The 22,265-nt window shown below is 38.4% G+C and overlaps 1 protein-coding gene across 1 annotated transcript in view; it reads right to left on the bottom strand.

Annotated features, from left to right (window-relative positions):
- The window catches only part of srrm3 (serine/arginine repetitive matrix 3), an 82,298-nt gene extending 61,671 nt beyond the window's left edge, over nucleotides 1-20,627 (bottom strand). Inside the window, exon 1 of the mRNA XM_026922170.3 lies at nucleotides 20,465-20,627. The gene's annotated coding sequence lies outside the window, so the exon portion shown is untranslated. The remainder of the gene's footprint in view (nucleotides 1-20,464) is intronic.
- Nucleotides 20,628-22,265: the final 1,638 nt, after the last annotated feature.

The following is a 22,265-nucleotide window of genomic DNA, read 5'->3' as shown; positions in this document are numbered from 1 at the left end:
ATGCTCGGGGACAATGAGAAGAGAAAGTGAAGTGAGCGGAAGAGGAACCAAGGAAGAAAGCAAAAAGTCCCTCCCGATCAGTCACTGAATGTCAGTCTGGCAAAACTCTGGGCAGGGCATAAATATCCCTACTAGTTGGTATTGTAGGAGATTATACACTCCTAGGATACTTTCCTGCACATCTCTAAGTGACAGTTGGAGCTTCTGAGCTCCAAGATCAGACATTTGTCTGTTCACGCTTTTGACAGACAGCAAAACCTCTATAAACTCTCAGTAGTATTTCAACATATCAGCAGAGTTTCCATCATTGTGCTATTATGCAATTACAGTGTGACAAAATAAAATTTTACACACACATAAGAATGCTGTGTAGATTTACTGTAACAATATTTTTTCTTAACATTTTCTTAAGTAGTGCAGTTTCCTACAAAACACTGGACCACCGCAATTAATATATTAATTACATATAATATATTATATAACAGCAATGAGCCTCATGATAATGAGGAAAAAATATATAAATATTTTTGTTAATTTTCCTGAAGGGTGCCGATATTTTTGGAAATGTCTATGAGAGATCTTGTAATGGCATCACACTCTGGAAGTGTGTGTGTGTGTGTGTGTGTGTGTGTCCATTAAATCAGATCTTAATCACTGCCTGCACCATAATCTGGTGGTATGTATACAGACACACACTTTTTTACATTTTACATATTACATTTTTTTTAATATAAAATTTTATTAAAAAGGTATGTCATGGTAAAGGTCAGGTGAGCTGCTATGGTGGTGAACATTTCCACTTTCACTGATCTCAGGCCAGTTTCATAATTACTCTCATTATATTCAGTGCTGCTTTTTAAGTTGGAGACATTGGTCTTGGATCAGTGAAAGGACACTGTGGCCCCATGGCTCCCTGGAGAGGCATCATTTGGCATCTTAAATGTTACCCAGCATGCCTGGTGGTACTTGGGATGACAGCAGAAATATGGGAGGCGTCGCAGGAGATCTGAGGAGGCAATAAAGCGTGAGGAAAGGAACATTGATACAGAGGAAGAGGTCACCACGGTGACTGGAGCTTCCTGCGAGTCAAAGTATGAGCTAAAATCTATTCCAGTGTGTGTGTGTGTGTGTGTGTAGAGAGAGAGAGAGAGAGAGAGAGAGAGAGAGAGAGCAGTAAAAGGAATGAAATATAAAGAGAGAGCTGAGACTGTGGCAGAGATACTGTCTGAGAAGAGGTTCCAAGAGGCTGACCTCCACTTCACCCCAAACCACTACCACAATAATGGATTAATTAAAGAGATATCATCTCCTTCATTTATATAGGAAGCATTCTGGATCACAGTCTCTCTAATGACATGACATATTTCACAAAATACAACAACATCCTCCAAGTTTAGTATGTACCCTAAAACATCTGGCCCAGTTTTCTCTTACTCTCCCTGGTCTCTAACTACCACAAATAGCACAAGCACTGGAGAACAGCACAGAACAGCAACATTCTCAAAGGAGCTGTACTGTATATACACACACACATTCAGCTCCAGTATAGTACCTTTGGAAACAATGTGTAAAAATAGGTTATAAATAACATCTTTGTGGATAGTTAGCTCAATATGAAATATGAGGAAAACCCAACACAAGGAAATGGACAGATCTCATGACTTGAAAATCCAAAGATCGTTCCATCCTATTCTTCATCACCTTACTCCATCACTGTCCTTTGTGGTGGAAGTAGATGCCTAGGGACAATCCATGTCCAGCAGAACTAAATTATTATGAACTGAGAACTACTAGCCATATAAGTAGGCATAGGGGAGTGGAGAGGATCTGTTTTTGATCCTCCCCAACCATACTACCCACAAATGTTGAGCTCACTGGGCATTCTTCTTCAGGTTTAACCTCACCTACAGCCGGGATTGAAGAATAATAAACTGACGACTTGAGACGGCCTCCAAAAACATTTCTCCCACAATCCTGCAGTGTAGCTCCCATATGCAGGGAGATCATGGAAAACATCAGAAGAGCTCAGAATGATGAACCCACGCCACCAGAGTGTCTGTCTGAGATTACTTTTGCCCATCAAACCATGTGAGATCATCTCTTCCATTGGGCCCATACCTCTAACAGATCTGGAGATCCTGGAATCTAGAGAAGCATCAAACTGGTGGTTAATAGAACATCTGACTGTACCACATTCCCCTGGTCACACATTTCCATAAATTTTATCACTGATCTACAGGCTTCATGACCATCTATCTAGTGAACTGGAGGGATATGGTCCTGAAGAACATGCTGCTACCTCTAAATTTCTGGGTTACTTCCTAATTGTAGAGTATAAAAGACCAACACATTGCATCATTGCAAAGTCTTGCCAATCCTGATGAACTATGATGCCTTGCCTGTTGATTACTCTTTTGGATTTGCCCTCTGGTTTGTAATATTGTGCTTCACTGTATTTAACCCTTGCCTGCATTACGACTCAGTCTTTGGATTGTGTTTCTGGCTTTGTAAATAAACCCTCCTGTACATGGATCTTCAACCAATGTTTGTTACAGCATTGTCAAAACAAACAAGTAATTAAATGAATGTACAAAAAAATACATGTTTTTGTGGCAAATTTAATTATTTATGCTCACATTTCAATAAATGTATATTTATTAATCGTCACATTATGCAACATAGTTATTATTTCATTAATATTGTCTAAAATATCCCTCCATACATATGAACTTTAAAGGTAATTGATTATTCATTTTTAAAAAACACAGAAATGTCAGGGCTTATGAAAGAGAATCTCTCTCTCTCCCTCTCTCTCTCTCTCTGTCTCTCAGACACACTGATACGCACAGGCCAGGACACACACAAATCAATGTGAGGTAGAAAAGCTGTTTTTGCTTCTGTCTGCAGTTTTTTTTAATGGTTGTCAGTAACTAGATGCAGCATCTCCCACACGCTCTACACTAGCGCAGTGTTAGTCAGGAGAAAGTCCAATGCATCATGGGCACCGTGAAACGCTGTAATACCGATAAATACACAACACAGGGGTTATGAAACAACTTACCTGTGATGTAGACCTTTAGAATAGGATAAAGAAGCCTACATGCTGATCATACCAGGCATCATGGTTTCCACTTTTTTTGTACATATAATATGAGTCATTGTTTTTTGTTTTAGAATATACATTTATTTAATTTTTATATATTTTAAATTTAGTAGCCATAGGCAGTATCCAGGCTTGTCGTCAATGACAAACAGGTCACACCATCTATAAGCATTTTGTATGTGTTTTCAGATTCACTTCTTATCACTAATCACAATCTGTTCTGCATTAACTGTAAGCCTAATGCTGTGTGTAATAACAAAAAAACTCCCAATTTTTATATCAATTCATTTTATTTTTGAAGCTTTATATTCTTTCTTTCATCTTATTAAACGAAAACAATTGTTTCTATACTAGTTGTAGTTTTGTACAGGTCCCTGTGTCCTTCTGTAGTGTCCTGGAGACACCTGGAGTCTCATCCATCACTCCTACAATGTTTGTTCCAGTGATACTATCTACTCACATCTGTTGTAGTCTTGAAGATATTTACACTTTTTTTTTGCTGCTTCCTTGAAGCCCCATTCATCTTCCCATCATGAGATACACGCATACATACTCAAAATAAAGCCAAGAACAGTGATATCACCTCAACCTACTCACAGTCCCTCTCTCTCTCTCTCTCTCTCTCTCTCCATTTCAGTCAATCCCTTTGCTTGACTCACTTATTACATTGCTGTGTTAGGATGATTCTTCAATGTTGGAGGACACACACACACACACACACACACACACAAAATCACACAGTAATACACTCCCACTTGGCCGGACCATCTGTTTCCGGTTTTCTCCCTGGCTGTGGTCCTTTGGGACTCGCACACACTCATGAGTGTCATACGCCTACCAGTTATTAATGGCAAATCTTGGATCAGTCTAGTACACAGTGTACACTAGAACACAGCTTATAGACTCTTACCGCTCTATTTTCGTGCAGGTGAAAGGGTAATTTGCTGGTGTAACACCAGTATATTTATTCCCCCTTGCTCTCAGTTGCTATTTTCATTCTCAGAAATGAAGAACACTGAGCATTGCATTACTGCAGCCATTTTTAAAAATAAATTTTCAAAAACTAAATTTTCTTTCCACTAGCGCAACCTCCTTGTCCTTTTTTTTTTTTTTTTTTGACAATTTAGAGGCTACTATCTAACATCAGACAGCTTGTATATGTGTACTTGGTATCAGTGCTTCATAATATAGTGCGCGCACACACACACACACACATACACACACTGTTTTATACGCTTTGCTACCAGGAAGTTCACACGCTAAATGTGCTGCTCTAAGATATTGACATTCAGAAGCCAGGCAGAGCTCGAAGAATCCTGCTTCTTCGAGGCTTCGTGTTGAGCAGTGTGTTTGTGTGTATGCTTGTTTTTCTGGTGAAAGGTCAGCTCTGTCGTAACTGTAGCCAAGCTGCAAGTGCAATGTGTGTGTGTGTGTGTGTGTGAGTGAGTAAGAGCTGAAATATGGACTCTGTCTTATGTCCTGCTGGTCACGCAGGAGACATGTACCCTTATTTCTTGTTGTGCAATTATTCACCCCCTTCTTCACTTTCTCTAGTCATGATCCACGTCTTTTAAATGGACCGGATCAATTATAGACCACTTCTGATGAATATTCATTGATGCAGGAAAGGATACAGTATCATGATCATGATAATCAAGATACAAGACATAATCTGTGTCCCTCATTTCTGTCAGTGCCAGCTTGATTTAACAACAAAACAGCAAAATGAAAAATTTGGACTGTGAAAAGTTGTTGGATTTTGCCTGAGGAAGGAACTTCAAAAGAGTAAGTTCAGAAATTCAAAAGAGTATGTTTGGTTTTGTGAAGAAGGGTCTGTCAGCAGACCACAGCGCAGTGCATGTCTTTGAGGGAGTGTAAACTGGTGTGACTTTGAGACAATCAATGAAATTAAGGACATAACACCAAACATATAGGTGCTGGTGCCTAAAGGTAGTTTTATGATTGCATTCCAAGAAGTCAGTTTGAGGAATCTGAGATATCCATTCAGAAATTCTGTCAGGTTAGCTCCTTTTAGCTAGCTAGCTAAATAAGTTAAAGGAATTACAGAGAAAAAAAACAATGTAACATTTATTAGCTTCAATGTGCTATGGCATAGATTCTACAAGTTCCTGGAATTGTGTACTGGAGGGATGAGCACCATTCTTCCAAAAGATATTCCCTACGTTGGTGTGATTGCACAAAAATCTCCCATATGTGTTCAATTGGGTTGAGGTCTGGTGAGTGAGGTCATAGCATATGATTTACATGATTTTCATAACTAATGTTACCTAGTTAGCTGTATGTAATGTTAGCTAGATGCCAATGACTTCCAAAAAATGTATTTATTCTATATAGAACTGTGTCAAAAACACACTTTGTCTGCTATGCAAACTTTAGTCTATGGTGAAATGAGACAGCTGGATAGCTACTAGCAGCTGCACAGACACCCATTTAATCTCTGGTAACGTACATGAAATATTGTTTATGTAATTTTAGTAAACCTACACATAGAGGTGTACAGGTGAACAATAATAGATGAGGGATCATTGTTAGCTAGGTAGCTATTTAATGTGTTCATTTGCAAATCAACAAAGCTAACCAGCTAGCTACAACACTCTGGTTGTGTGTCCACTCACAACTTCCCCTTCTATTTTAGTGATAAACCAAACAGAGCACATTTACAGTCCAACTTCACTAAAGACAAAGCTGATATTATTTGCATTATAAGGAAATAGTCGGTAGCATCTAAACTACAGTACAGGTTCACTGTTCAGTTCGTTTTCATCTTGGGTTCTCATTTTAATCATGCAGAATTTGAAATTTTTCGCTCTCTGCCCTCTGCAGCTGAAAAAGCAGCCGGCGTGAATTTTTTTCATACATGACACTTCTCAATCACCTCTCTCTCTCACCATCTCTTTCTCTCTCTCTCTCTTGCTCTCTTTCCGAAGTAAAGGCAAGCTGAGTGAATACAGATGAGCTCTGGATCAATATTTCTTCTTTCTTTCTTCGTACAAATTCATCTGCATCTATTGAAACTATTCAACACATTTGCAAACACAAAAACAAAACAGCTCTTTTTTTCGAATTTCATGCATTTCCATTCAGGTTTACGTAAATGCAATTTCACACTATGAATAAAAAAAAAACAACAGGTGGAAGGAAATCCCGCCAGAGAGAAATGTCGTTACCTCAGGCTAGACTCCCTGATCCCGGAGGCAAACAGGAAGTCATCACCTATAAAAGGTCAAGCGGCCATTTTGTCATGTGCCTCTACGACTCTGTGCGAGTTCACTGGACGAAACCTGACCCTTGTTTCGTCCAGTATGCCACCGGCTGCCTCAAGGGCTGTGTCTGGCATTTTCTATCCCCTTGCCCATCTCCTGTTTTTCTCTTTCCTCCAGAGTGTGTGATTAACCGTTCATGCGTTTCTGACTGCAGGCTTTCGTGCTCACTGGGTGTGTTCATCCAACCTTGCAGAACAATCAGCATCCAAACACACACTTACTCCCACAGCTCTGTATGTGCCATTAGTCTTTAGTATTGCACTAGCAACTGCTATACTACTGCTGATGCTGATGAAAAATCTGAGCTAACTGAAGTGAAGCTAGTGAGGAGGAAAAGCTGCCAGCTTGTCTTGAGAGTGTGGGTGTGTGACTAAAACTGTTCTCCACCATCCGAGAAAATTGGATACAGCTGCAGTACGGGTGGAGACAAATTGAACAGCTGTAGTGCGAAAGCCTTGCCGGAGTGTCACATATTGTGATGTTCAATACGATCACTGAAGGCAATAAGGGAAAGTCCCTCTACAATAGCTTTTATTCAGCGAAATATCATAAGTGATAGGACATCGATTTTGAGTTGCAAGCGAAACTTTGTATTTAGTGCAACTTTGGTGAATTCTGACAGGGGAATTTACATCTTCAACCAGCATCGCAACTGCCTGCAAGCCAGCCCTCTATCTTTCACAAAGAGAGTCTGGTATATTTCATCACTAAATATGACTAAGAATTGTGCAATTTCACAGAAAAAGCCCATGTAACCAACACTGCAAATGGCCAGCTATATGATTCTTTTTTTAAGGAAATATTATATATATTTCCACAGATAGTTGAATATGAAGTTTTGCCAACCATTTTTAAATGAACCTCTGACAAGCACCTACGTACAAAAGCTACTGCTTACATGTTTACAATAAAGAGCCTCTGAGACTGGATTGTACAGTTTATGCTTGAAGATAAATAAAAGCCTCTGACACTGTTAAATCACAAATTTATTGAAAAACCATATTTCTTGTTACTAGTGATGCTATAAAGTTTTTTTTTAATACAGTAACTGTATCTTCCTCTGAGAACCTCACTGCATTACAGTGTTCACAAGTTTGCTTTCCTTTTGGAAATCAGTGCATGGAAATGTGTGTACAAGCATGTGCCAGAATGCAACCTGAAAGATCCTGAAGCTTGTGACCAGAAAAGTATAAAAGCTATCAGACCCTAGGTAGAGCATCTGAGACTGAGACTATTCAATATAGAGGGCAAAAGATTCAAAATGGAGGCAGTGCTAACTTTAGCAGCATGTAAACATGACATTTTACATACCTTATGTACATTACTCTAAAACTAAAATTTAAAAATGTTTAAAAAAGAGGCGGCATGGTATATGATCAACCAGAAGGCTGGATTAGATGGTGTAACTATCTTTCAATTGAAATTATTTTTCCCCCAGTAAACAAAGCTTGTGTATACACAGGATTTTGTACACCTAAATTTAGGACATTGAACTGCTGAACTGCATTCACAAATGATCCCTTATTCTCAGTACAATATCACTATATTTAGCTACAACTAAAATCCTAAATCATGGCTAAATTGCTAACTGCATCAAAACACCAATTTTCAGGCCATGCCTATTTTACAGAGAGATGCAAACTTAAAATTGCAAGTATGAATGCAGTTTAATAAAGGTGTGCCACTTGATACATGTTATATAACCTTCCTTTTAGTACTATGGTGAATATAATAGAGGCTAACCACACCTGTAGGCTAGTTTTGCTCACTAGCTCACCCTGAGTATTTATGTTCCCTCGTGTACCTGTGGTGCACTTTCAGAACAGGGGGACAAAGAAAGAGAACAAGACAGATGTCCTTCACTTAGAAATCATTCGCTTTTAGTGCTGTGAGTCAGTGAGTGCTGAGCCAGTAAGGCGACACAGCATGTGATACATCTCCTTTATGTAATTTAGAGGACAAAATTCAACTAAGAGCCTGAGAGAACAATAAATATGAGTGGGCGAGAGTGTGTGTGTGTGTGTGTGTGTGTGTGTGTGGTGTGAGAAATGGGAATTCATTTACAGAACATAATTATGTACAATCTTTAGACTTTATGGAAACAAGTGAATGCAGCCAGTCCTTTTGTTACATAATAACAATTGCTTAGGATTTTTTAAAGAATTTTTTTTAATTTAAAGAAGATTACAGCCCATTACATAAATAGTGAAACTTTTTCTTCCAAAAAAAAAATAAAACATCAGAGCAGATCAGCAATTTTAGCTATCAGCAGCATGGCAGTGCAGTCTATTGGGGGCAATATAATAACTGATGTAGTGCATGTCTGACTGTGTGTGTGTTTGTGTGTGTGTGTGTGTGTGTGTGTGTGTGTGTCTGACGGATGATAGTGACAGAGAGGGGATGTGATGTTTGTGCATGCTGAGAGACAGGATGAGGGGGTGAATACACAATTACTATGATTCAGGAAATGATATGAACAGAGGGATATGTCTGGTTTACACAGACACACACACACACACACACACACACACAGATGAATGAATGATGAAAGGATGGATAAATTAATGGATCAATCGATGTAGGTGTGGAGGAATGGATAGATAAATGGGTGAATTAATGAATGGATGAATTTATGGTTGGATGGATAATGGATTAGAGGATGGATAGATGGATGGATAAATGGATGAATAGATTGATGGATGAACTTATGGTTGGATATATAAATGAGTAGTGGATAGATGAATGGATGGATGAATGGAGAGAATATATGACGTGTGTGTGTGTGTGTGTGTGTGTGTGTATGCATATGAGGTATCAAAGAGTGGATATGAAATCCTTAGGCAATAGAACAGAAAGGTTAGTGAAGCCATTAACCACTAGAAGTCAGTCAAAATGTATGTGTGTGTGTGTGTGTGTGTGTGTGTGTATAGTGGCTATTGTTGACTGTACTTCAGCACAGCAGACATCTGGTCTGGTAACAAAATACTACACACACACATACACACATACCTGGAAACCTAAGACAGGACAGATCTGCTGATCCTTCTTTGTGTGTGCTGTGGTGTAGGCACACTTTTCTATTATTCAATGGATTCGAACTCAGCCCCACACACACACACACACACACACACACACACACACACACAAAGCTCAGCACTGTTTGGCTACTGCAAGCTACCACAGTTTGCATCATCAAACGATGACTCCCTGTCTAACAGATGGGTCTTATCAATATTTCCATCTATCAAGATCTCTCATCTTGCTTATCTCTCATCACTCTTTCTCTCGCTGTCTCTCTCTGTTTCCTGTGCGCTCTTTCTTTCGAATGGTGACATCAAAGTCCCTCTGAAGTCTGTCCAGAAGGACAGAGAGAAAAAGACAGAGGACAAGAAAGAAAGTTGAATGTGTTTGCCAGACTGAAATCTAAATCCTGTATTACATCCAATATACAGAATATATACAGTATACATTCGCTTAGTACACATAATCACTTCCTGTGTTTCTAATTCCTCATTGCCAGCTATTTTACAGAAAAGATGCCTGGTGAATTGAACGTCACAATTTTGTGTGTGGCTAAAATGTCTCTCAGATCTCTCAGTTTGAGTAATTGGATTGAAATCTGCTTGAATATGCGTCTTGACATTTTACACCTGCCATTTTATGAATCATATCTGATACTCATGATGCATAACACAGCTGAGTGTATAAGGCATTCTAGACTAGTCTGTCAGGTAGTGTTTAACTACTCTAAAGTTGTTTCCACAGCTCAAAATCCATATTATAAGCACATAGTAAATGAAATGGGTGATCAATGACTAACAAACAGTGCGTGTCTATATATACAAAACCAGTGGCGAGACACTTCAACATCACTGAACATCGCGTTAATGATATATCTTTGGAACCCCATGGAATGATTGTCATGTTTTGACAACAGCAATTTCATCAACCATTTCAAACATCCACTGAAACATTTGTACATTTATTGCGTTGTTATTCGCAAGGACTCACGCACAACCCAAGTCATTGCCATGCGTTGTGTGTTCTTTGTTCTTCCTGTAGACAAATGAACGAGTTTCAGACAGCTTCCTTTCAGTTTCATCATTTAATTCTCCAGGCACTTCCCTCTGTCCCTTCAACAAAACCCCTTTCATCTGCTCTTGTTATCCTCCTGCTAGTCACACCAATCCAGCACAGATGTCCTTCAACCATCCACCAACCACCTCCCTCACACACACACACACACACACACACACATCTGTGTATTAATACTATATTTAACACTTGACTTCATCGCAATATTTACCATTTAAAAGACTCATTCATTTCCATTCATCTACTTGTTATTTGTTATACCACAGCACGGCTGAATGCTCGAATCTGATTGGTCAGAAGGTATGCATTATTTTCATATAAAGGCATGGCTCGGAAAGTAGTTCCGGCTGTAACATGAATGATAGGTTAATATTAATACGCTCGTTCTAATATATTACTGTTTCCATAGTAACAGCTCACACAGGGACTTGTATGGCAGACGTTTCACATAATCTAACACTGTTAAACAAATTTTTAAAAAAATGTGTTGTTTAACAAAGTAAAATATAATCATTGATGTGGTAACGCTGTTTCTTAGGAGACATTTATTTCACATTTATGGAAGGAGTCTCGGTTGTTAGCGCTTTGTAACAGTCATTTCCAAGCACAGGAAAGTCTTCAGGACAGACGCTTTCTGGTTTCTCTGGCAAATGACAAACTAGTTTTTTTTTAACGACAGACAGTGAGTGAGAGAGATCAGATTAAGTGAGAGAGAGAAACAGAAAAAAAAAGTGAGAGGCTGGTGAAGGAATGACTTTTTTTCACGGCTGTAACTTAAGTGAGAGCATGAGCTAACTTGTGTCTCGGATGTCCCACAGCATTAAATCTAACTATAAACCCTTAAAATGTGAGATGTGTTGTTCATCATCGAATTAAACATTGTCATCGATGGTAAAATGCTGTGGTATAAGTGGAATGACACACTCCAGACCAGACTGTTGTATGAAAAAAAGCCGCGTGTTATTCCTTACTTGTTTGACAAGCTAGCTAATTAATTAGACTAGCTAGTTAGCAAGATAGCCAGTTAACACATTAGCCAGCCAATGAAATTGCTTCAAATACATTGTGCTTGCCATTGTACAACATAATATATGTACTTCTTAGTGGATAAGCGTACAAGGACATATTAAAACAGTATTAAAACCCCATTAAAACCTATTACAAATCTGATTCCTTTATACAGAGCTATTCCAATCCATAATAAACAGGGCTTGGCTTCAACAAGTGTTTCTTGTATTTTTGTCATGAAGTCCACATAGTAACCACACTTTTTTCACAAAAGCACAAATAAAAAAGGATGTCTTAGTCCATCTGAGCTGGAACTATTGATTTCCTGTCTTTTCAGCTTTGAGAGAAAAAGCTTGAAGCTTGTTACTTGGATCAACAATCTGATACCAACACAAAAAGACACACTGAGAGTCTGAGAGTGGTGATAAGATTAAATGGCCACTTCATAATGAACAACATACTAATACTGAGTAGGATTCCTCTTTGCTCTCAGAACAGCCTCAATTCTCCGTGACGTGGATTATAGAAGGTGTTGGAAACATTCCTTTAACCATGTTGACATGATTGCATCACAAAATTGATGCAGATTTGTCAGCTGTACGCTCATGCTGTGAATCTCCCGTTCTACTACATCCCAAAGCTGCTCTATTGGATTCAGATGTGGTGACTGTGAAGGCCATCGAAGTACACTGAACTCACTGTCCATGGATTCATGCTGACACTGCTATCTGCATATGGCAACAGATATCAACATTCCTCAGACCAGGAGATGTTATTCCAATCTTCAACTGTCTGCTTTCAGTGAGTCTGTGCCCTGTGTAGCCTCAGACTGCTGTTCTTGGCTAACCCAAAGTGGTCTTCCACTGTTGAAGCCCATCTGCCTAAAAATTTGACATGATATGCATTCTGATATGCTTTTTTGCTCACCACGTTTGTAAAGAGTGGCTATTTGAGTTACAGTGTCAATATCACATAAGCAAGAGTGCAAATTGTACTGAATATCAACACAGCTATTTAATGCTGTTATTGTACTGTATATTACAAAATACTGTCATTTTAGAAGTTTCATTAGTATTTTTTAAGATTATCATATCAATTCGCATTACTCTATTTGCATCAAAAGTTAATAAGTTAAGTAACCTTAAAGTATGTTTAAGGTTAGGGTTTGGGTTGGGGTTAGGGTTTGTATCTTTTCTTACAACGTCATTCATATGAAATCGACTGAAATCCAGTCTTCCTCACTTGTTCCAATAAGCTCCAGATTCTCCTGAGGTTTTATTTAGCATAATGTTTATAATTAATTGGACACTTTGTACATATCTCACACAAGGTATTATGGAATTATTGAATACATAAATGCTAAGATACAAAGTGTCCTTAAGTTAACTCTGGAGAAATTGAAGTTCACTTTAAAAATGATAAACACCTAACTGTTTGGGTGAGATTCACCAAACCTAAACACACACACGCACCCACACACACACACACACACACACACACACACACACATGGAAAGAAACTGGAAGTGTTAACACATAACTAACACTTTCAAAATGTACTATGTAAATGTACTATGTGAAAACTCACACTCTGTACAACATGTCCATGTGTGTTTGTGTGTGTGCTCACGGATACAGACCGAAGATGACTCACGGTGCCATTACACAAGCAAACATTGACCCAGGAAGAAACATACACGCTCACGTATATATACAAATTGACATTCATACACACTTACGTTTATACGCAATGACAGTCATACACAATTTGTTTTGTTGTCACATTAGGACACAGGAGTCTTATATAACGTTTTTTACTACACAAAGACTATTCACAACCCGTCCACTAATACAGTATTATATAATATACCGTATATGCTGAAGGCTTCATGGTAGATCTGTAACATGCTCCAAAATACTGCCTTCTTTCCACCAGAAATGTTTTAATTAAAAAAAAGACTCTAATAACAACCTACTATGTATTTTGAAGCAAAATGGCTTTCATTCACTGTAAGCACCTTTTTCTCATATTTCCTTTTTTCAATTTTTTTTCTATTAAAGCATAAATGGTAAAGCGGGACTTTAAAGTGGGCAATTCTAGTTTATTACTTATTTATTCTTTTTTTTTGGCTTCTGGCATTCTGTAGACACTTCACAATTTCTCAATATATTAAATCTTTTTTTGCCACATTTTAGTTTACATTGGTATTTTGAAATCTGCTAAACAACCAGCCCATTTTAATCCCATTCAACTTTAATTGGAATTAGATTATTGTTATTTGGCCACAACAACATGTGGAATATGGGGGAAATTAGAGGAGTGGAAAGAAAATTCTCTAGTAGGGGGTTACACTGGGGGCTGGGGTTCACTGAGATACATTAGGCTCCATCATAATTGGTGTGATTGAAGATCTTGGATATGCGCATAAAGGGGGCCGAGGCACTGCTGGTATTGTTTTAATGCTCCTTATTAGAAACTAGTAGATGTATAACAGTAGGTGTGTATATTAAAATATGTAAATGTGGGGAAAAATAAAGTGATGGCAGTAGAATTTGATATAAATATTATATACTACGCATGCCATTTCTGTTATTATCTTTCTACAGACTGAATTAGTTGAGACAAAACATATTTTTTTAAATATCAGCTGATTTTGCCATTTAATTTTATGTTTTGAATTGTTAACTATGCGTTATCCATCCATGTTTCATTTTGAATATTTTTGAGCTCTATTTTTTCCATTCAAACAACACAATGGTGGCATTTTCAATGTAACAAACAGTAATAAAACTTGTGCATAAAATCACAGCATATTCTGTTACCATATTTAAAGTAGTGTATATAAGGTTTCAGTACTGTATTTCTTTTTATTTAAAATGGTGTCCAAAAGAATTCTGCACATTTGATTAAAAATAAACCACTATAATAAGCAATATATCATTTCTTCGGATTCAATTCCTATATTAATTTGAGTCATACAATATGTTTCTTCAGAATATCCTGTATTTGTTATTTAAACCAGGTGCATCATTTTTTAATGTGAGTAATCAAATATAGTTATGCCACAGACACAAACACACACACACACACACACACACAATATAAGAAAAGCTATGCTCAGAGTGTATGTTGCACACATATACAAAAGAGTGCAGACGCATGTTAATTTCACCACCAGCACAATCTGACGAGGTCACGGCTCATTCAGTGTGTGTGTGTGTGTGTGTGTGTGTGTGAGATATTCAGAGATGCTCAGTGCAGCAAAAAGCAGTGATACACACTGACAGCTCTTACAGTAGCGCCCACTCCTGCACCGCACACCTACAGTACAGATCAATCTGAATCCTATCACTGAGGAGTCACCTCTTGTTCTCTCTCACTCCTCACTCTCTCTCCCTTCATTTTCCTTCTGTCAATCACACATCTGCAGCAAAAATGGCATTTCACATTGCTTTTAATTGCCAGTGTATCAAATGCAAGAATCACTGTCTACTACATCATTGCCATGTATTTGATCACTACTCTCCTCCATAAGTAGGCAGCATTTTTATGCAGCATTTGCAGCATTTTTTTTTCTTTTTTTCAGGCAGTTGCCAGCTGTCATTCTGGGTGTAGGCAATCCCATAATTCTGTGCACCAGATTTCTGCAGGCAGGTCTCTGGTTTTCCTTTGGAGTATGCTGTTATGGGTTGATTTGTTTTGTCCTCAGATTGTGGGTTGTATAATAAATAGGACACATATCAAAATTGTTTTATTTCCAAACCAAATAGAAAAGTTACGAGGTGAATATTAGAACATACACTCACTACATGCAATTATCAAATCAGTCAATCATGAAGCAGCAGTGTACATACAGGTCAAGAGCTTCGGGTAAAATTCACATGAAATATCCAAAATGGGAACAAATGTGATCTCAGTGACCGTGGCATGGTTGTTGGTGCCAGACGATCAGAGAGAAGTCAGAGGAGAATGGCCAGACTGGTTTAAGCTGACAGGAAGGCTATGGTAACTTAAATAAGCACTCTTTACAACCATGGTGAGCAGAAAAGCATCTCAGAATGGACATGTTGAAGCTTTAGGTGGATGGGCGACAACAGCAGAAGACTACATTGGGTTCCACTCCGGTAGGCCAAGAACAGGAATCTGAGGCTACAGTGGGCACCGAAAATGTACAGTTAAAGATTGGAAAAACATTGCCTAGTCTTTTTCCAATGTTCAAAGCTCTTGACCTGTATCTGCATGATTTTACTCACTGTGCTGCAGCCACTTGATTGAATCAGCAGCTGTACAGGTGTTCCAAAAAAAATTGTATTCGTGATTTTTGGAGCTTCAGAGTCAAGATTTTTCCAATTGGGATTGTTTCAGGGCTAGTTTTGAATATCTATTCGGCTAGTTTTGTCATGTAGATGAGGCAACCCTGGTTTCATGAACGCTTCAACAAACATGGCTGACCAAACTGCCATAGCTATTCGTTTGTCTTATAGTTCACAGTAATATTTGTGTTTGTATTTGTTGAGCTAGAAGTTGTTCTGCGGTTAAAACAGCAGTTACAATTAACCAGCAAATGTAAAACAACCTAACAGCTTATGTAACTAGCTAGTTACTTGCTGTTTAGCTAGCTACGCAGCTATGTTATTCAGTGACCAGTAGTCTATTTGTGTTTAACAAAAGAAAAATGGCTGCCATTAGTTCGGGGTTCATCCTCTGGTAAGCTGATAAACTAGCGAATAACAGTAAATAAACTAACGTAATGTACGCAGTGCGGTAAAAATGATGATGTATGATAATGTGGATAACTGAAGGAGTCCCAAATGCCTATTCTTTTTGGGTTTAAGTACTGCCTCTTTGAAGGATGTATGCTACTAAAGCAGGCTCTGAGAGAGAGAGAGAGAGAGAGGCTCTCAGTGGGTGTGAATTTTTCTGTTTAGTGTTTAAACACACATTCAGATGAAGTGTTTAAAGAAGAGGCATATGCTAGAACACCAGGGCTTCCCTGTTGGTCATTCTTTATTGTCTATTTATTTGTACTGCTGCAGAGCACACACTCACACACATACAAAAAGAGAGAGGGAGAGAGAGAGAGAGAGAGAGAGAGCGCGAGAGATGGAATATCCCCCAGTGGTGATGCGTGTCCTTCAGAGAGCTGAGGGGATCAGAGAACTAGGGCAGGGGGGGGAGCACGAGAGAGAGTAGGGCTGATTTGATGAAACGTACGCATTGAGAGCAGGAAAAAAAAAAGGGGAACCAGAGAGAGAAAGAGGGAAAGAGAGGAAGAGAAAGGAGTAAAATAACAAGGGGAAGGGAGAGCAAAAAATAACAGCCACTCTGTTAAAGTCTATTGTGAAAAGTGCAGTCTGAAATAACAGGCCCCGCCTACACTTCAGATGAAACACACACACACACACACACAGGCTTGACTTTAAGCCCTCAGACATAAACACTGGCTTGATGCTGGTCACTGAGAATGTGTCTGCAAACTCACACACACACACAGTTTTTTTTTTTGTGGTGCAGCACCCCGAGGGACTTAAGAAGAAGAAGAAAAAAAACATTTTAATGTGTTTGTGTGTGTGTGTGTGTGTGTGTGTGTGTGTGTGTGTATTTTCCAGCAGCCAATGAAACTCAAACTAGATTGTTTACTTTAGATCTCATATAAGCCTAACTCTCTGACTTCTCATTTTACCGCCAAAATCAGGCATCCACTGGTGGTCTAAAAGTGATTACATTTTTGTTTTATATTTCCTAATTTGGTCACATCAATTTAATTATTATCCCATCAGTACACACGTATGCCATATGTACAATGGGATGAAATTAATCATCGAGGACCAAGACTCAACATACAAGACAATACAGGGACTCATACAAAAGTGCATAGTGTGCAAATAGCGTAAGATACACAGCACAGTGTAGATCAGCATCAATAAATTAAATTAAACTGTGCACAGTTAAGCTGAATTCATCTAAATTTCATACTTTAGACAATATAAGTAACGCAGTTCTAAGCCAACAAGCACAAGTGTGTACATCCGGACCATATGCACCCTGTTCCTGTAACCCAGCAGTTATTCTTCAAACGCTTTAAATGAACAAACATGGAGACTCAGCACATGCCGCGCACAATAGCTCATGTTTACATTGGCTAGCGATCACCAACCCAGCGATTGCTTCGGGCTCCTGGGCAAACAGGACCTTCAGGCAATTACCCATTAAGCTGTGAATTTCGCTGGCGTGGGCTTTGATGACAGAGGACGTTTCACCAACATGGACCTAGAACTTATACAAATAATACCTTATGAACAGTGACAGTAATGCTGGCTGGAAGGCAAATCATAGGTTTATATTAATGTGCTTGTTATGATATGATTTCTACAGTAACAGCTAATTCATGACACTCACATAAACAGCAAAAAAAAAAATCTGTGCAATTGTTGATATGACAAGCTTTTTGGAAGGAGTCTCCAGTGTCAGCACATGTAACAGTCACTTGTAAAACTACAAGCTATGTCTCGAGAGAACATGCTATAAGTGATTCACACGTTTCACAACATTAAATGTACCTAAAAATGGATTTAAAAATGATTTTTTTTAGTAAATCTAATTTGTTAGTATTGGAAATTTGCTTTGATGGATGAGGAATAAAACAACTTTTGGGTGTTAATGCCATCACACCACCCTGTTGTTGATTAGTTTCCTATGACCCAATGTGTCTTCATGTTTTATTCCTTATTTATCATTCTCTTTCGTGCATATAGTGTTAATAAAATCGCACCCATCGCCCCCAACAACACAGTTAGCCCATGTGTATAAGCATCTGCATTCATACATTTATTTTCCTAAGTGACATAAATATGTTAAAAGGAATATTTTATCATCCTCACAAACAATAGCTTCATAACACATGCTGTTTCTCTCCCTTACAAGTATATAATGGTGAATAACTGTATAGCTATATGTCTAGGTATAGGAAAACAGATTGCCTTTTGACCTTGAGCTTTAGGAAGTATTTTCAAATAACTTCTTAATTCACTTGTGTTAACAATTAATAGTCTCTATTTGAATGAAACTGCGCCTACATGAATTAAAACCTGCTTGTATGAGCACCAACAAGAGACGTCTATCAATGCACAGCAAGATATTTATAAAAGTAACGTTCTTTTTAGGTTGTTTTTCTCCCTTGCATGTTGTTAGTAGGAAAATTGTAGGAAATCTGCCAGTAGTTCTATAAACCAGCACATGAAAGATTATATGAATTGTGTTGTTATACTTCGAGATTTTGATTACTGCACAATTGTTTTCAAATTGACACGATTAAGTGACATTAATTATAGTTTTTTTCTTTTATGTTTGTATAAAAATGTAAAACCACTCCTCGGAGAGCCAACAAGAAATGGCTACTTCATAGTCAGTATAGAAAGCTGTGCTAATAAAGATGAGTGTAGGAAAAACAGTCAATAGCTTCATAACCACTGTGCATATAAATGTCCAATTAATTGTTATTTCAGTTGAGATATGAGACCAAGCCGGGATCATTTCCTAAACACGAACATCACGTTTTATATAAAAAGCATTAATTACGAGACATCAGATCGTCATCAGTGTTTATCCATCACGTTCTCAGAAATAAACATACCAGATAAAAAGAAGGCCAAAAGTATGTGGACACCTGACCATTACACCAACATGTGTGCCTTCTACAAACTGTTCTCACAAAGTTTGAATTATATAATTGTCTCGAATGTCTTTGTAGGCTTAATTCCCTTCACTGGAACTAAGAAGCCCACACATGTTCCAGCATGGCAATGCTCCTGTGCACAAAGCGAGCTCCATGAAGACATGGTTTGCCAAGTTTGCTGTGGAAGAACTTGAGTGTCCTGCACAGAGCCCTGACCTCCTCAACCCCACCAAACACCTTCGGGATGAACTAGAACGCCGACTACGTGCCCCAGACCTCTTCGTCCAACATCAGCGCCTGACCTCACTAATGCTCTTACGGCTGAATGAACACAAATGCCCACAGCCATACTCTAGTGGAAAGCCTTCCCAGAAGAGTGGCAGTTATTATAACAGCAAAGACACGTGTGTGTGTGTGCATACTTTTGCCACATAGTGTCTTGCACCTGGGAAGGTGCATTTTTTTAACCACTGTGTAGTCTTAAGATTCAAAAATGACCCACGACTATGTTTAACAGCAGAGAAAACCTGCAGCGTCCACTGATTAAATGCAGTCTTTCTGCAGTGGGAAGAGGGAAAACCCAGATATTCACAAAGTTTGTGATGAATGACAGGTTGTATCTTTGTGAAAAATTCGATTTGAGGTTTAAAATTCAATTAAGCTGTTTTATTTTAGGGGTTTAGTAAAGGCGGGTCACTTTTTATCCTTAGCACAAGGGGAGAATAAATAATGTTAAGACTACCCAAAGGTTGAGTGCTTAAATCATTTGTAAGGGTGTGTAAACATGGATGCATATTAAAAACCACAAAACGAGTCCTATGATGGTTCCAAGATACAAGTACTTCATTTCTGAGAGTGTAGAGTCAGTGAGATTCGGAGCTAATTCTATGATGATGATGATGATGATTGTTATTATTATTGTAAGTGTTTGTGAGGTGAAGTTGGTCTGGAGACTCGGAGCAGGTTTAACACAACGCCTTGCGCGTGCACAGAGGAGCTCATCGCGCGGAGCAGAGCACGAGCATCTGCTGCAGGCGGAACTGTCCTTTTAACACCCCGAGCAGGAACATTAATCCCCGTCCTGCTGCTCTGCGACACACTAAACCCCCCAAAACCGAGCTCAAAGGACATCCCCAGCCGAAACAAAGCCCTTACCGAAGCTCTTTAGGCTTACCGAAGCTGTTTGTCTACATTTCATCGACGTTTAGTTTCAAAATGTATGCCTTTCATAACACTGCAAGCATCGACGCGACCACTAAGCGAGTTTGTTTTTAAAAAAGACCCACAGACTGCTCTTACCTGCTCAAGCCTCAAGCCTCAAAGCCTCGTGAACGGGTTTTCTGTTTCAACCCGGACTCTGTGGGGGGTTTTGTGCAGTTTTGGTCGCTGTGTAAGGTTCAGGCTTCTCGCTGGCACTCTGGCCTCGGTGCTGAATGCTGAAGTGCTGGACAGCGGCAGTAAAGCGGCTCCAGTCCCAAGCGCTCCGCTGTTGTCTCGGGTGGAGTGAGTGCTGCCCTCTAGCGGCGCGGAGGTGAACTGTTCTCACCTCTACACAAACCTGTTACTGTTACCACCCTGAATTGGATTATTTCTCAATTACAGCATGACGTGTTTTATTCTTCTTATACCACAGCCAACAATGTATCTATCAGTAAAACATTTCAACATGTCAAACATTTTAACATGGAGAATGAAGGATATGATCCAGAATTTCCAATTCTTACAATTTAGAATTTGTAATGGTTTTAATGGTTAAAAGCTGATGGTCTGTAAAGGTGTTTGTAGTGGAAACCATTACAATTTCTGTGGTATTACAAATACCATTACAAATCCTGTAGTTCAGCTTACAGGTTTCTGTGTAATAATGCTGAAATGCCATGATATGAAGCTTTTATGCAACAGATAGTTCAGTAGATCAATAGTCATATCCACTCTTAGCCTCTGTCATAGGAGTAGGAGATGTAGGAATAGGATGAACCAGAAATCTGGTATTTCTGAGAGCTATCAGTTCATTAACAGCTTAGAAAGGTTTTGCCTGCATTATTTAAACTATAAACACATGGGCTATGCTCCTTTCCTACCATTTTAAAACGTCTGATTAGTGCCATCTGCTGTTGTAAAAGGCAGATGTTACTCGAAAGAAGACGAACATTATGAAAAGCCACACAGTGTTAGTATTTTTGTACATAAAAGTGCCTGGCTACAAATGGCTTCACTTCACTGTTTGTACAAAATGCTAAATTTCCCCCCTAAAAGCCCATCTACCTAGGGGCCCTGAACTGTTACGGGTTTCTCTAATTTATATAAACCAGTAGCCTATAATATTTTTAAATATATATTAACAGTTCAGTAGTCCATTTGGGACTATTCTGCAAAAATATTATACTACTAGCACATTATACCATCAAAGGGCTTTACTGTACAGCTACTGTAACACTAACACAGTAAAACATAAATTAGCATTAACTTTACTTTAAAATTACGCACAAAAAGCATATCTTTTTGTAATTCCAGGTTTTGGTTTAAAAAAACATAGCTTTTTAAATTTTATTTTATTATTATTATTATTTGTGAAATTTAAACTGGAAATAATGCTAGACAAGGTAGCTAATGTTTGCTAGGTATACGTTTGCTAGCTAGCGTGACATTTTCAGTAGCTAGCCCATATAGCTTCATTTCTTCTTGTTTTTTTTTAATGTGGTTTTCATGACTGTGACCTACATTTTTTGTCACTGTTGTTACTATTGTTAATTTAAGCAGTTTTTTCTTGTGCAATCTTTCATTTTAGCAGGTTCTTATTGTGTAACTTGTCTGTCCATTTTAGCAACTTGGTGTTGTGTAATCCAGTATCTTGTTTGTTCTCATGTGGGCTGAAAAGATTGCTTTAATATGCACATTTTACCAGATTATTTTGTCAGTGTTTCGACTCTTTCACATTTATGTATGTGTATTTGGCAATAAAATATTTAAACCAACAATATAAGTGTAAAATTGCAGCAGTGGTGTTTCACTATGGTTCATTTCCTTTCACTGCGATTCATTACAGTAACTACCTAGCATCTCACTCTGCTGCAAGTTACTGTAAGGTTAAAAGTAATTT

Source organism: Pangasianodon hypophthalmus, chromosome 27 (assembly GCF_027358585.1).
Source record: "Pangasianodon hypophthalmus isolate fPanHyp1 chromosome 27, fPanHyp1.pri, whole genome shotgun sequence".
NCBI lineage: Eukaryota > Metazoa > Chordata > Actinopteri > Siluriformes > Pangasiidae > Pangasianodon > Pangasianodon hypophthalmus.
Note: the sequence above shows the minus strand (reverse complement) of the source record. Positions and strands in the feature narration are given on the sequence as shown.